Source organism: Rana temporaria, chromosome 9, assembly GCF_905171775.1.
Source record: "Rana temporaria chromosome 9, aRanTem1.1, whole genome shotgun sequence".
In the NCBI taxonomy this organism is placed as follows: domain Eukaryota; kingdom Metazoa; phylum Chordata; class Amphibia; order Anura; family Ranidae; genus Rana; species Rana temporaria.
In genome coordinates, this window is record NC_053497.1 from 30804951 (window position 1) to 30817703 (window position 12753).

Genomic DNA, 12753 nt, shown 5'->3' on the forward strand with positions numbered 1-12753 from the left:
TGTTTCCACGCCTTAAAAGTCTGACCCCTGGTTACTGTCAGAAGTAACCCCTTTTTTGTTCTTGTCTCAATTTACGGATGTGGCACCGTGAGTGCTTCCTTTTCTATTTTTGCAAGTTACTGAGGAGGTCTAGTGGTATAAATATTGCTCTCGCTCTAGCGATCGCAGCGATACCTCACATGTAGGGTTTGAATATCGTTTACATATGGGGGCGCGACCTACGTATGCATCCACTTCTGCGTGCGAGCACACGGGGCACTTTAGCTAAAAAAAAAAAAAAAAAAGTTATTGTTTATTTTATTTTTACACTTTCCCTTAAATTATTATTTTTAAGATCACTTTTATTCCTATTACAAGGAATATAAACATCCCTTGTAATAGGAATAGGGCATGACAGGTCCTCTTTACAGCGAGATCTGCGATCTATAAGTCCCCACATCTCTCCTCTATGCTGGAAAGCATGAGATAAAAAAAAAATCGATCTCAGGCTTTCCGGCAAATAAAAAAATTCAGGGCCAGATCCACGAAGCGCGACGCTTCTATCCGTCCGGCGTAGTGTATCTCTGATACACTACGCCGCCGTAACTTACAGTTTTTTTTTGTATCCTTAAAGAATTTCCGCCGTAAGTTACGGCGGCGTAGTGTAAGGGCGCGCAATTCAAATGTATGTGATGGGGGCGTGTTTTATGTTAATATGTCTTGACCCGACGTAAATGACGTTTTTGGGGGTAGCCCAGTGCGCATGCTCGAAATTAACCCGCAACAAGCCAATGCTTACGACGTGAACGTCATTCTACACAAAGCCGTATTCGCGAACGACTTACGCAAACGACGTAAAAAAAAAAATCGACGCGGGAACGACGGCCATACTTAACATTGAGTATGCCTCATGTAGCAGGGGTAACTATACGCCGAAAAAAGCCTTACGCAAACGACGTAAAAAAAAAAATCGACGCGGGAACGACGGCCATACTTAACATTGAGTATGCCTCATGTAGCAGGGGTAACTATACGCCGAAAAAAGCCTTACGGAAACGACGTAAAAAAATGCGCCGGCCGGACGTACGTTCGTGGATCGCCGTATCTAGCTAATTTGCATACTCAACGCGGAATTCTACGGAAACGCCACCTAGCGGCCAGCGTAAATATGCACCTACGATCCGACGGCGTACTAAGACATACGCCAGTCGGATCGAGCCCAGATTCAGTCGTATCTTGTTTTGTGGATACAAAACAAAGATACGACGGGGCATTTTAAAAATTACGCTGGCGTATCCATAGATACGCCGGCGTAATTCGTTTGTGGATCTGGCCCTCAGTGTTTACATTTGCCGGTGTTCTATCGATATGTGCCCTCTGGCGAAAAGTGCCTGCGGATGCGCAGAACGGAAGGGCACTGCAGCTGAGTTGCCGATCAGCTGGAGTGACGTCAGCATAGCGCATGCGCACATAGTAGGAGGGTTTTTTCGACGGACGATACCATTTTCACTGGCACAATTGAAAGCTATCCAAAGAGCGGAGGGACGCTGTACTTGTCAGATTGTACCTCGCTGTAAACCCGCGGTCCAACAACGAGGCACAAAATGACAAATACGATGTCCCTCCGCTGTTTGCATAGCATTAAATTATGCCCGAGAAATGGTATCTCCCATCAAAAAAAGGCTCCTACGGTGTGCGCATGCGCTATTGGTCGTCACTCCAGCTGATCGGCAACTCAGCTGGGGTGTCCTCCCTTTCAGCGCCTGCGCGGGCACTTTTCGACGGGAGACACATATTGATAGAACACCGGCGCCGGAAGTGATGTCATGACATCACTTCCGGCCTCCGAGGGTCATAGAGATGAGATCAGCAAAATATATTGCCGTTGGTGTAATTCTCCAACTCCACGATCCACGGGCGACACCGGAGACGCAGTCCCTATGATGGCTTTTACATTGCAGGGAATCGCCTGCTGAAAAAAAAGATATCTGAATGATACTTGTAGCTGCAGATATCACCACTTCAAGTACCCGACGTCATATGATGTCAATCCGGGGGACGTGGTTAACCTGGTGATCCTGCCATTGACTCACTTCCTGTCCTAGGGTGACAACCGTACTAAGCAGCGTTATTGCCCTAGAATAGGGAGTGCTTAACCACTTCCTTACCGGGCACTTACGCACCTTCCTGCCCAAGCCAATTTTCAGCTTTCAGCGCTGTCGCAATTTAAATGACAATTGCGCGGTCATGCTATACTGTACCCAAATTAAATTTTTATCATTTTGTTCCCACAAATAGAGCTTTCTTTTGGTGGTATTTGATCACCTCTGCGATTTTTATTTTTTGCGCAACAACAAAAAAAAGACCGAAAATTTGGAAAAAAATTACGTTTTTATTTTTTTCTGTTAATTTTTTTGTAAATAAGTAAGTTTTCTTCTTTTAATTACGGGCACTGATATGGCGGCCCTGTCGGGCACCGATAAGGTGGCACTGATGGGCACCGATGAGGCGGCACTGATAGGCGGCGCTGGTATGCGGCACTGATGGGCACTCATAGGCGGCACTGATGGGCACTCATAGGCGGCACTGATGGGCATTAATTGGCGGCACTGGGCACTCTTTGGCGGCACTGGTGGGCACTCATGGGCGGCACTGATGGGTGGCACTGATGGGTACTTATGGGTGGCACAGATGGGCACTGAGAGGTGGCACTGGACATTGAGGGGTGGCACTGATGGCATTGCTGGGCATAGCTTCAGTCAGTGCCCATTTGTGGGCACTGTTTGGCATCAATTGTGCTTGTTTTTTGATTTTTTTATTGTTTTTTGTTTTTTTTGCCTATTTCTCCATTGGGCACCAGGGGTGGTCCAGTGTGGGCATCCGAGGAGGGGCTGCGCTGATAAACAATCAGCGCGAACCCCCCCTGTCAGGAGAGCCGCAGATCAGCTCTCCTCTACTCGCGTCAACTGCTCTTCCTGTTTACATCGTGATCAGCCACCAGAGGCTCTTTACCGAGATCGGAGATGCAGGGTGTCAGACGCGGCGGCGTCATCAGATGTTTTTTCACCTTAATGCATAGATTGCATTAAGGTGAATTTTTTTTTTCCTTTACAACTCCTTTAAGGACTACATAACACCTCCCTTTCATCTCCATAACAGAGGGAAGTGTTTTAAAGTCCACAGAGATAGCAGGAAACAATGCTAACTGATAGCAGTCCAAAGGCAGAGAGTGCAGGAAGTTATCAGCTCACAAGATCTCTGGCTGGATGAATGAGAATAAGTCATTTTTCTCCTTCACTGATGTGCGCCGATAAGGCTGCACTGATGGGCACTGATAGGTGGCACTGGTAGGCTGAACTGATGAGCACTGATGAGGCAGCACTGATAGGCACTAATAGGTGGCAGTGATAGGTGGCACTGATGGGCACTGACAGGCATCACTGATATGCATTGTAAGACAACACTGACAGGCATCACTGATATGCATTGTAAGACAACACTGACAGGCATCACTGATATGCATTGTAAGACAACACTGACAGGCATTACTGATGGGCATTAAAAGGCAGCATCGATGGGCACTGATAGGCAGCCATAATGGGCACTGATAGGGCTGCATTGATAATTAGGGCACTGATGATCCGTGCCCTAATTATCAGTGTAGATGTCCTCTGTGTGGATTGCCACTTATCGGAATGCCGATAACCGTAAAAATCCTGTTTACACTTTGATCAGCTGTGATTGGACACAGCTTGATCACATGGTAAAGGGCCGCTGTGATTGGCCCTCCACCCAGATCTGTGATCAGCTGTGTCCAGGGGCGCGCGGTGAGGCAGGATTCTGGGAGGACTTTAATAGATACCTTAGTGGAAATGTGCGAGCGCACTGTAGTCGTCATTCGGCTATAGCACAGTCCGGAAGAGGTTAGGACTCCCAGGTTTGGTGTGCATTTGCAAGTTGCTCGAGTAGGGACAGGTCACCCGTCTGTTAGGGTAGGGAAAGGTTCCTGACGAGGAGGGAAAGAGGAGGTTCACAACTCCTTAGGGCATCATCCTGCTTGGGCACGAGACAGCCAAACCACATTTTGCTCTCTTAACAGACGCCTGGCAGATACCCGCTCTCGTCACATGCCGAAAACCGCGAGTGCACCCGGTTGGGCAGCCTTCCCACAGTTTTTTTTTTTGTGAAATGTTGCTGTACTATTTCAATACAAGTTTTCTTTTGCACCTGACTGTGTGCATTATTGCCACTGCACCTCACCTACAGGCTTGCCCCACCAGGTACAATGCAGGGGTAATAGCCCTGCATTGTACACGATGATGCTGAGGGACCGCTCACAGGCTGGAGCTTCGGGGAGAAGAGGACAGCACTGCAGCCGGTCGGAGTGGAGATAGGGTACGTTATCCTGTTTCTCTACCCTTTACGACTCATTCTCGCCATACACCGTATTACCAAAAGTATTGGGACACCTGCCTTTACACGCACATGGAGCCAGATTCAGATACAAGATACGCCGTCGTATCTCTGAGTGGGGTCGGTCGTATCTATGCGCCTAGATTCCCCTAAGATCCGACAGGTGTAAGTGTCTTACACCGTCGCATCTCAGGCTGCATTTTCAGACTGGCCGCTAGGTGGCGCTTCCGTATGTTTACGCAAGGAATATGCTAATTAGGTAGATACGGCGATTCAGAAACTTACGTGCGCATTTTTTTACGTCGTTTACCTCCGGCTTTTTTCGGCGTATAGTTACCTCTGCTATATGAGGCGTAGCTAATGTTAAGTATGGCCGTCGTTTCCGCGCCGAGTTTTGAAATTTTTACGTCGTTTGCGTAAGTCATTCGCGAATACGGCTTTACGGCATTTACGTTCACGTCAAATCCAATACGTCCTTGCGGCGTAATTTTGAGCAATGCACACTGGGATATTTTACGGACGGCGCATGCGCCGTTCAAACAATACGTCAAAAATGCGGGATCAAGTACAATTTAAATAATACACGCCCCCAACATCCCCATTTGAATTAGGCGGGCTTACGCCGCCACACATACGTTACGCCGCCGTAACTAAGGGCGCAAGTTCTTTCTGAATGCAGAACTTGCGCCAAAAGTTACAGCGGCGTAACGTATCGGAAGATACGTTACGCCGGAAGAAAGATGCGCGCATCTTTCTGAATCCCGCCCATGAAATTTTATGGAATCCCAGTCTTAGTCTGTAGGGTTCAATATTGAGTTGGCCCACCCTTTGCAGCTCTAACAGCTTCAACTCTTCTGGGAAGGCCGTCCACAAGGTTTCGGAGTGTGTCTATGGGGATGTTTGACCATTCTTCCAGAAGTGCATTAGTGAGGTCAGGCACTGATGTTGGACAAGAAGGCCTGGCTTCACAGTCTCCACTTTACTTCATCTCAAAGGTGTTGAGGTCAAACTTGATTTGTTTTAATAATTATGTAATGTTAAATTATATGTTATATATTAAAATAAAAAGCCCTTCAGTCTTTCTCAAGGTGGGTGACAACGCTGTAGAGCCTTGAGTAAATTCACTGCAGCGTAGTCACCCTCAGCAGCTGCACAGGATTGTATCACCACACATGCTGCGGAGATGTTATGATTGTCACTGTTGATAATCCTCCCAGTAGCCAATAAGTGATTGCGGAGGGTACCCTGCTCCTGCAGGAAGTGACATCGGACTCCATCATGGATCTGGAAAAACAAAGCGACCTCTAATGTTACAGGAGAAAACAAGAGGTCTCTGCTGCTTAGGGGAGGGGGGGGGGGAAGCAGGGACCTACATGAAAATATTCTTCAAGGCAGACACTGGCCCGGATTCAAAGAACAATTGCGCCTGCGTAACCATAGTTACGCAGCGCAATTGCTTACTTGCCCCGGCGTAACGAATGCTCCTGATTCAGGAACCTCGTTACGCCGACTGCAGCCTAAGATATGCGCGGCATAAGGCTCTTTTGCCCGCATATCTTAGGCTGCATTCTTACATTGGCCGCTAGGTGGCGTTCCCGTTGTGCTCAGCGTATAGTATGCAAATTGCATACTAACGCCGATTCACAACGTTACGCGAGCCCTGCGTACGCAGTTTACGTCGTTTGCGTACGGCGGTTTTCGCGTAAGGCTGCCCCTGCTATTAGCAGGGGCAGCCAATATTACGTATACCCGTCGTTCCCGCGTCGCAAAATTTAAAATTTACGTAGTTTTCGTAAGTGAATCGTGAATGGCGATGGACGCCATTCACGTTCACTTTGAAGCAAATGACGTCCTTTCAACGTCATTTACCGCAATGCACGTCGGGAAAGTTTCCCGACGGAGCATGCGCTCTACGCTCGGCGCGGGAACGCGCCTAATTTAAATGATTCCCGCCCCCTACGGGATCATTTAAATTGCGCACGCTTACGTCGGGCATTTTGCCGGAGCGCCCACGCAATTTACGGAGCTACTGCGGGGGCGAGCTATTTGCGGGGGCGCAGGGCAAAAACGTTGCCCTGCGCCTCCGTCAAAAAAGCGCAAATGTACCTGAATCTACCCCAAGGAGTTTAAAAGGAAGCCAGGATATATTTTAGGCAAGTGCACATTTTTACGAAAGTAATTTGAAATGTTTATTTTACTAATTTATTCTGATTGCATTCCATATATAGCGGTGGAGACTCTTCAGCAAGTGGCTATTAATATCACATGGAGCTTCACATCTTTGCTGAAGAGTTGCTGAGATTAAATCAGTTGGCAGTAAAGAAAATCGTCTAAACACAAGATAAAAAGAAAAACGTCAGTGTGCAGCAGCCCCCTTCAGCCCCCCCCCCCCAATACTTACCTGAGCCCATCTTGATCCAGCGATGTTGCCCGAGAGACTCGGCTGTGTGGGACTCTCCCTCCTCATTGGCTAAGACACCATTGGATCCCGCTGCTGTCAATCAAAGTCAATGAGCCAATGAGGAAAGGGAAGGCGAGGATGGGAGCCAGGTCGCGGCTTTGTGTCTGAATGGACACACAGAGCTGCGGCTCGTCTCGGGTGCCCCCACAGCAAGCTGCTTGCTGTGGGGGCAGGAGGGATAGACCAGGAGTGCTGGTGAGGGACCCGAGAAGAGGAGGATCTGGGCTGATCTGTGCAAAACCATTACACAGAGCAGGTAAGTATAACATGTTTGTTATTTTTAAACCCATGGCCATCAGTGCAGCCTAAACGATGCCCATCTGCAGCCTCAGAGGGGACAGGGAGAGGACGGGGGACGACAGATTACATACAGGAGAATCTCCTGTTTACTTTGTGGCCTCTAATAGGAACTCCCATCTCCTGGGCTGCCATTGGACGACTGTTCTGTCTATCATAGAAGGCGGGACTTTGTATCAAAGAGGCCGCCGAGTAAACAGGAGATTCTCATGTATGTAATCTGTCTGCACTCGTCCTGCCCCCTCCCTGTCCCCTCCGAGGCTGCAGATGGGCATTAATGGCACTGGTGAGGCTACATTCATGGCAATGATGAGGCTGCATTCATGGCACTGGTGAGGCTGCATTCATGGCACTGGTGAGACTGCATTTATGTAACTGGTGAGGCTACATTCATGGCAAAGGTAATGCTGCATTCATGACACTGGTAAGGTTACATTTATGGCAATGGTGAGGCTACATTCATGGCACTGGTGAGGCTGCATTCATGGCACTGGTGAGGCTGCATTGATTCATGGCACTTTTGAGGCTGCATTCATGGCACTAGTGAGGCTGCATTCATAAAACTGGTGAGGCTACATTCATGGAAAAAGTGAGGCTGCATTCATGAAACTGGTGAGGCTACATTCATGGCAAAGTTAAGGCTGAATTCATGGCACTGGTGAGGCTACATTCATGGCACTGGGTAGTCTACATTTATGGCAATGGTGAGGCTGCATTCATGGCACTGGTGAGGCTGCATTGATTCATGGCACTTGTGAGGCTGCATTCATGGTACTGGTGAGGCTGCATTCATGGCAATAGTGAGGCTGCATTCATGGAACTAGTGAGGCTGAATTCATGGCACTGGTGAGGCTGCAGATAGGTACTGATTAGGCTGCATTCATAAGCACTAGCCCTTATTTTGCTTCACAGTTCTTTATTTAACCACTTGCCGCCCGCCCTGTAACAAAATGACGGCGGCAAAGTGGTTTCAATATCCTGACTGGACGTCATATGACGTCCTCAGGATATTGAGCCCCCGGGGGCGCGCATCACGGCGATCGTTGTTGCAGGGTGTCAGTCTGACAGCCCGCAGCACCAAGAGGTGATCAAATACCAAAAGAAATCTCTATTTGTGGGAACAAAATGATAAAAATTTAGTTTGGGTACAGTGTAGCACAACCGCGCAATTGTCATTCAAAGTGCAACAGCGCTGAAAGCTGAAAATTGGTCTGGGCAGGAAGGTGTATAAGTGCCCTGTATGGAAGTGGTTAAAAAAAAAAAAAAAATCCTGAAACTTCTGTCTTAAAGTGAAGGTACGTGTTATACGCCGATACATACGGTATATTCTAATAACACGCCCAAGCTCATCCTTAGTCCTAAGCAGCGCTCGGGGATTCATTGGGGGCCACAAAAGATATGTATATATCCAAATAAACACACCCAAGCTCACCTCTTCAACACACACAGCCAAAAAGGCAGGAGAATTCTTGTTGGGCAGTGTACAGTATTAGTTGCTCGGATGAACACATGTAGACCGAATTTTTATGGTCCAAAGAATGTAAGGCAAAATAGTCGGCCCTCACGCATGTTCACTTTATCAAATCTGGCCCTCTTTGAAAAAAGTTTGGACACCCCCGATTGTCATAGACCATTCAATTTGGTGAGATCAGATTGTGTAATAGTAAACGCCTCCACCAAGCTCTTTTGGGCGTATTCTCACCTTATGGATTTACCTTTCATTACAAAGGTCTTATTGCGCTTTTAACCACTTCCGGACCGCTGCATGTACATTTACGTCGGCAGAATGGCACGGACAGGCACATTGGCGTACATGTACGTCCCTGCCTAGATGTGGGTCGGGGTCCCCCCGTACATGCGGCGGTTCCAGTGGCTTCGTTTATAGCCACCCCTCGCGATCGCTCCCCAGAGCTGAAGAACGGGGAGAGCCGTATGTAAACACGGCTTCCCCATGCTTCACTGTGGCGGCGTATCGATCGAGTGATCCCTTTTATAGGGAGACTCGATCGATGACGTCAGTCCTACAGCCACACCCCCCTACAGTTGTAAACACACACTAGGTGAACCCTAACTCCTACAGCGCCCCCTGTGGTTAACTCCCAAACTGCAACTGTCATTTTCACAGTAAACAATGCAATTTAAATGCATTTTTTGCTGTGAAAATGGTCCCAAAAATGTGTCAAAATTGTCCGAAGTCTCCGCCATAATGTTGCAGTCACGAAAAAAATCGCTGATCGCCGCCATTAGTAGTAAAAAATAAATAAATAATAAAACTATCCCCTATTTTGTAAACGCTATAAATTTTGCGCAAACCAATCGATAAACGCTTATTGCGATTTTTTTTTACCAAAAATAGGTAGAAGAATACGTATCGGCCTAAACTGAGGAAAAAAAATAATTTTATATATGTTTTTGGGGGATATTTATTATAGCAAAAAGTAAAAAATATTGTTTTTTTTTTTTTAAATTGTCGCTCTATTTTTGTTTATAGCGCAAAAAATAAAAACCGCAGAGGTGATCAAATACCACCAAAAGAAAGCTCTATTTGTGGGGAAAAAATGACGCCAATTTTGTTTGGGAGCCACGTCGCACGACCGCGCAATTGTCTGTTAAAGCAACGCAGTGCCGAATTGTAAAAAACCCTTGGGTCATTTAGCAGCATATTGGTCCGGTCCTTAAATGGTTAATCAAATCAATTGGACTCCATAAACACATCTGGACTCTCCCAGGGCTCAAGTAATCCTCCCCAGAATTCTTACTTTGTCAATCCAGCAATCCCCTCAGCTCAGGTGTTGAAGGTATAGATCAGTGCTCAAAAAGATACAAAAACTGACATAGTGCTCACTGTGGTATTTTTTTATTAAAGCCGTTGTATTGACTGCTTGGTCATTTTTACCTACAGGTAAGCCTATAATAAGGCTTACTTGTAGGTAAAATGAATATTTCCTAAACCTGCATGGTTTAGGAGATATTCACATTGCATGCAGCCGCTGATGTCAGTGGCACATGTGCAGTGAAGGTCCGGCGTATCTTGCCAGAACAGAGGTCTCCCGCGCATTTGGGGAAGTAACATCATCGCGGCTCCGGACACTCACAGCGCAGGAGCCGCGAACCAGGAAGAAACGCACAGGGAACATGTCAGTTCCCTCAGTGGTGACCGGGTGGCCCTGTGGGAGCTTTGTTCTAAAGTAAGTATTTCAGAATGAGCTAGTATGCTGTGCATACTAGCTCATTATGCCTTTGCTTTACAGGTTTGTTTATTTAAGAAACAAAAAGAAAAAATGCATTCACATAATAACTGAATAAAATTGCCAATATCACTTTAAAACCATTCCAATGCTGCTCAGGTGGAGGACTCTAACCGGTAATATACAGATACCTCCGGCTGCATGGAAACCTCTCTCTCACAACAGGGGCGGATCCAGGGGGGGCAGTGGGGCAATTGACCCCTCCGAAAATGCGGGTGAGAGCAAGCGGCTTCGCGGGTGACAGTGCGGGCGGCTCCGCGAGTCCTCAGGCGTGCAGCTCCGTAAGTCCGCGGACATGCGGCTTCGCGGACGAGATAGCGGGCGCACGGTCGGTGAGTGGGCAGGTGAGAGAGGGGGGGTAGCTGGGCGGCTCGGTGTGTGAGCGATGCTGGCCAATCAGGGAGCCGGCAGGCACGGGAGCAGAGAGATGTTATCATCTCCCGGCGCCCGTCCTGCATCCTTGCATTTCTGCCCTCACTGTGACTGTGTAGGCAGCCGTGGGCAGCAGAGAGATTACATCATCTCTCTGCTGCCTGACTATGGGACAGAGCACCTTAGCAGGAAAGTGGCACAGCAGGTGACAATCTGCAACATGTGGCAGGTGACATGGCAAGTGAAAATCTGCATTTGGTGGCAAGTGACCCACTCGGGGGTCCCACTGATTCTGCATTATGGCAAGTTGAACTATTTAATTTTATATTACAATGTAATAATATAAATAATGCGCTTCAATCATCCTGAGACCATAATAACCATGGTGCCGTGATGATTGAAGCGCCAATACCAGACATTTCCCCGATAAATTGCCCCCAAATGTATTTTCTGGCAGTGCCCCTCCCGAGACTAGACTCTGGATCCGCCCCTGTCTCACAGAGCACTACCAGGCCACTTCCTACACGTTTCGTCATTCTGACATCATCAGGGGGTATCAGGAAGCATATACTTATACACATATGTTGAGTGATTTTTCACTTTCAGCTTTAAGGCCCGTACACATGATCAGAAAATCGTAAGTAACCGGGAGACATTGGCCAGTGCTGGGACAAGGTCATCTAGAGCCCAAGGAGAACATGCCAAATTGCGCCCCCCCAAGATGTATGAGCATTATGTGTCAGCAAATATCCCCCACCCCAAGAAAAACAAGCACTAATCTGCATGCTTACCCACTACGCTTAAATTCCTCCTCCTCCCAGAACAAATTTTGCCCCCCCCCCCTCCCGCCAAGCACTCCAGCTAATCCTCTCTCCCCATATGCCCCCAGCACAAACCCCCCCTCAAAAAAATTCCCCTCTTAGCACAAACACCTCAAATGTCCTCTCTTAGCACAATTCCCCCCCCCCCTCCCACTCAAAATCCCCTCTAGCACAAATCCCCCCTCCTAGCACAAAATTGCCCCCCAATACCCTACTTCAGTGATGGGGAACCTCGGCCCCCCCAGATGTTTTGGAACTACATTTCCCATGATGCTCATGCACTGTGCAGTGTAGGTGAGCATCATGGGAAATGTAGTTCCAAAACATCTGGGGTGCCGAGGTTACCCATCACTGCCCTACTTGAACCATTCTCACCCCCTGCTACCCCCAATTTCCTCCTTCCATCACAAATCCCTCCACTCCAATCTCTTTATGATTCCCCCCCTCCCCCACTTTACATGACACCACAGTGCCCAGGGCAGCTGACCCTCCTGCCAGTTCCTTGTCCTGGCCCTGCCATTGGCTCTCGCTGCTGTCAATCAAAGCCAGTGATGAGGGAGCAGGGGGCTGGGCCGAGTCCTGCTGTCTGTGTCACTGTACTCAGACAGTGGGGCTCGGGAGTGAGCAACGCACATGTGCTCCCATAGGAAGCGGATTCCTATGGAAGCAATGGACAGAGAGGAGGAGCCAGGGGTGCCGGCGGTGGACCCGAGAAGAGGAGGTTTGGAAATACACAGAGAAGGTAAGTATGAAGCGGTTTATTATTTAAAATTACATTTACAACCAATTTAAAGTGGTTTTGAAGGTCACTTACCCACTGTTGTAAATCCCAGGGATTTTTGTAACAAGGACTCATTGTAATTTTAGTCCTAATACTTGTTAAACGAATTAGCTCTTAGCCATCAGCCCCATAGGGAGGAGTGGACTGGCAAACCAGAAGACGCTAAATTTCTCAGTCATGCAGCCGGTGAGGGGACGGCGCATGGATTTTAGTGAGTATTTCACTCCCATGTTTAGTGCTGTGATGCCAGCTGGGGTGACAACACTCTATCCATGTCTCCCAATAGCTCTCCTGTTGTCACCCTGTCACACACAGTGCTGTATTATGGCCTAGGCCGACAAGGCCTAGGGCGGCACTTTGCGGGGGGCGGCAAAAAAGCCT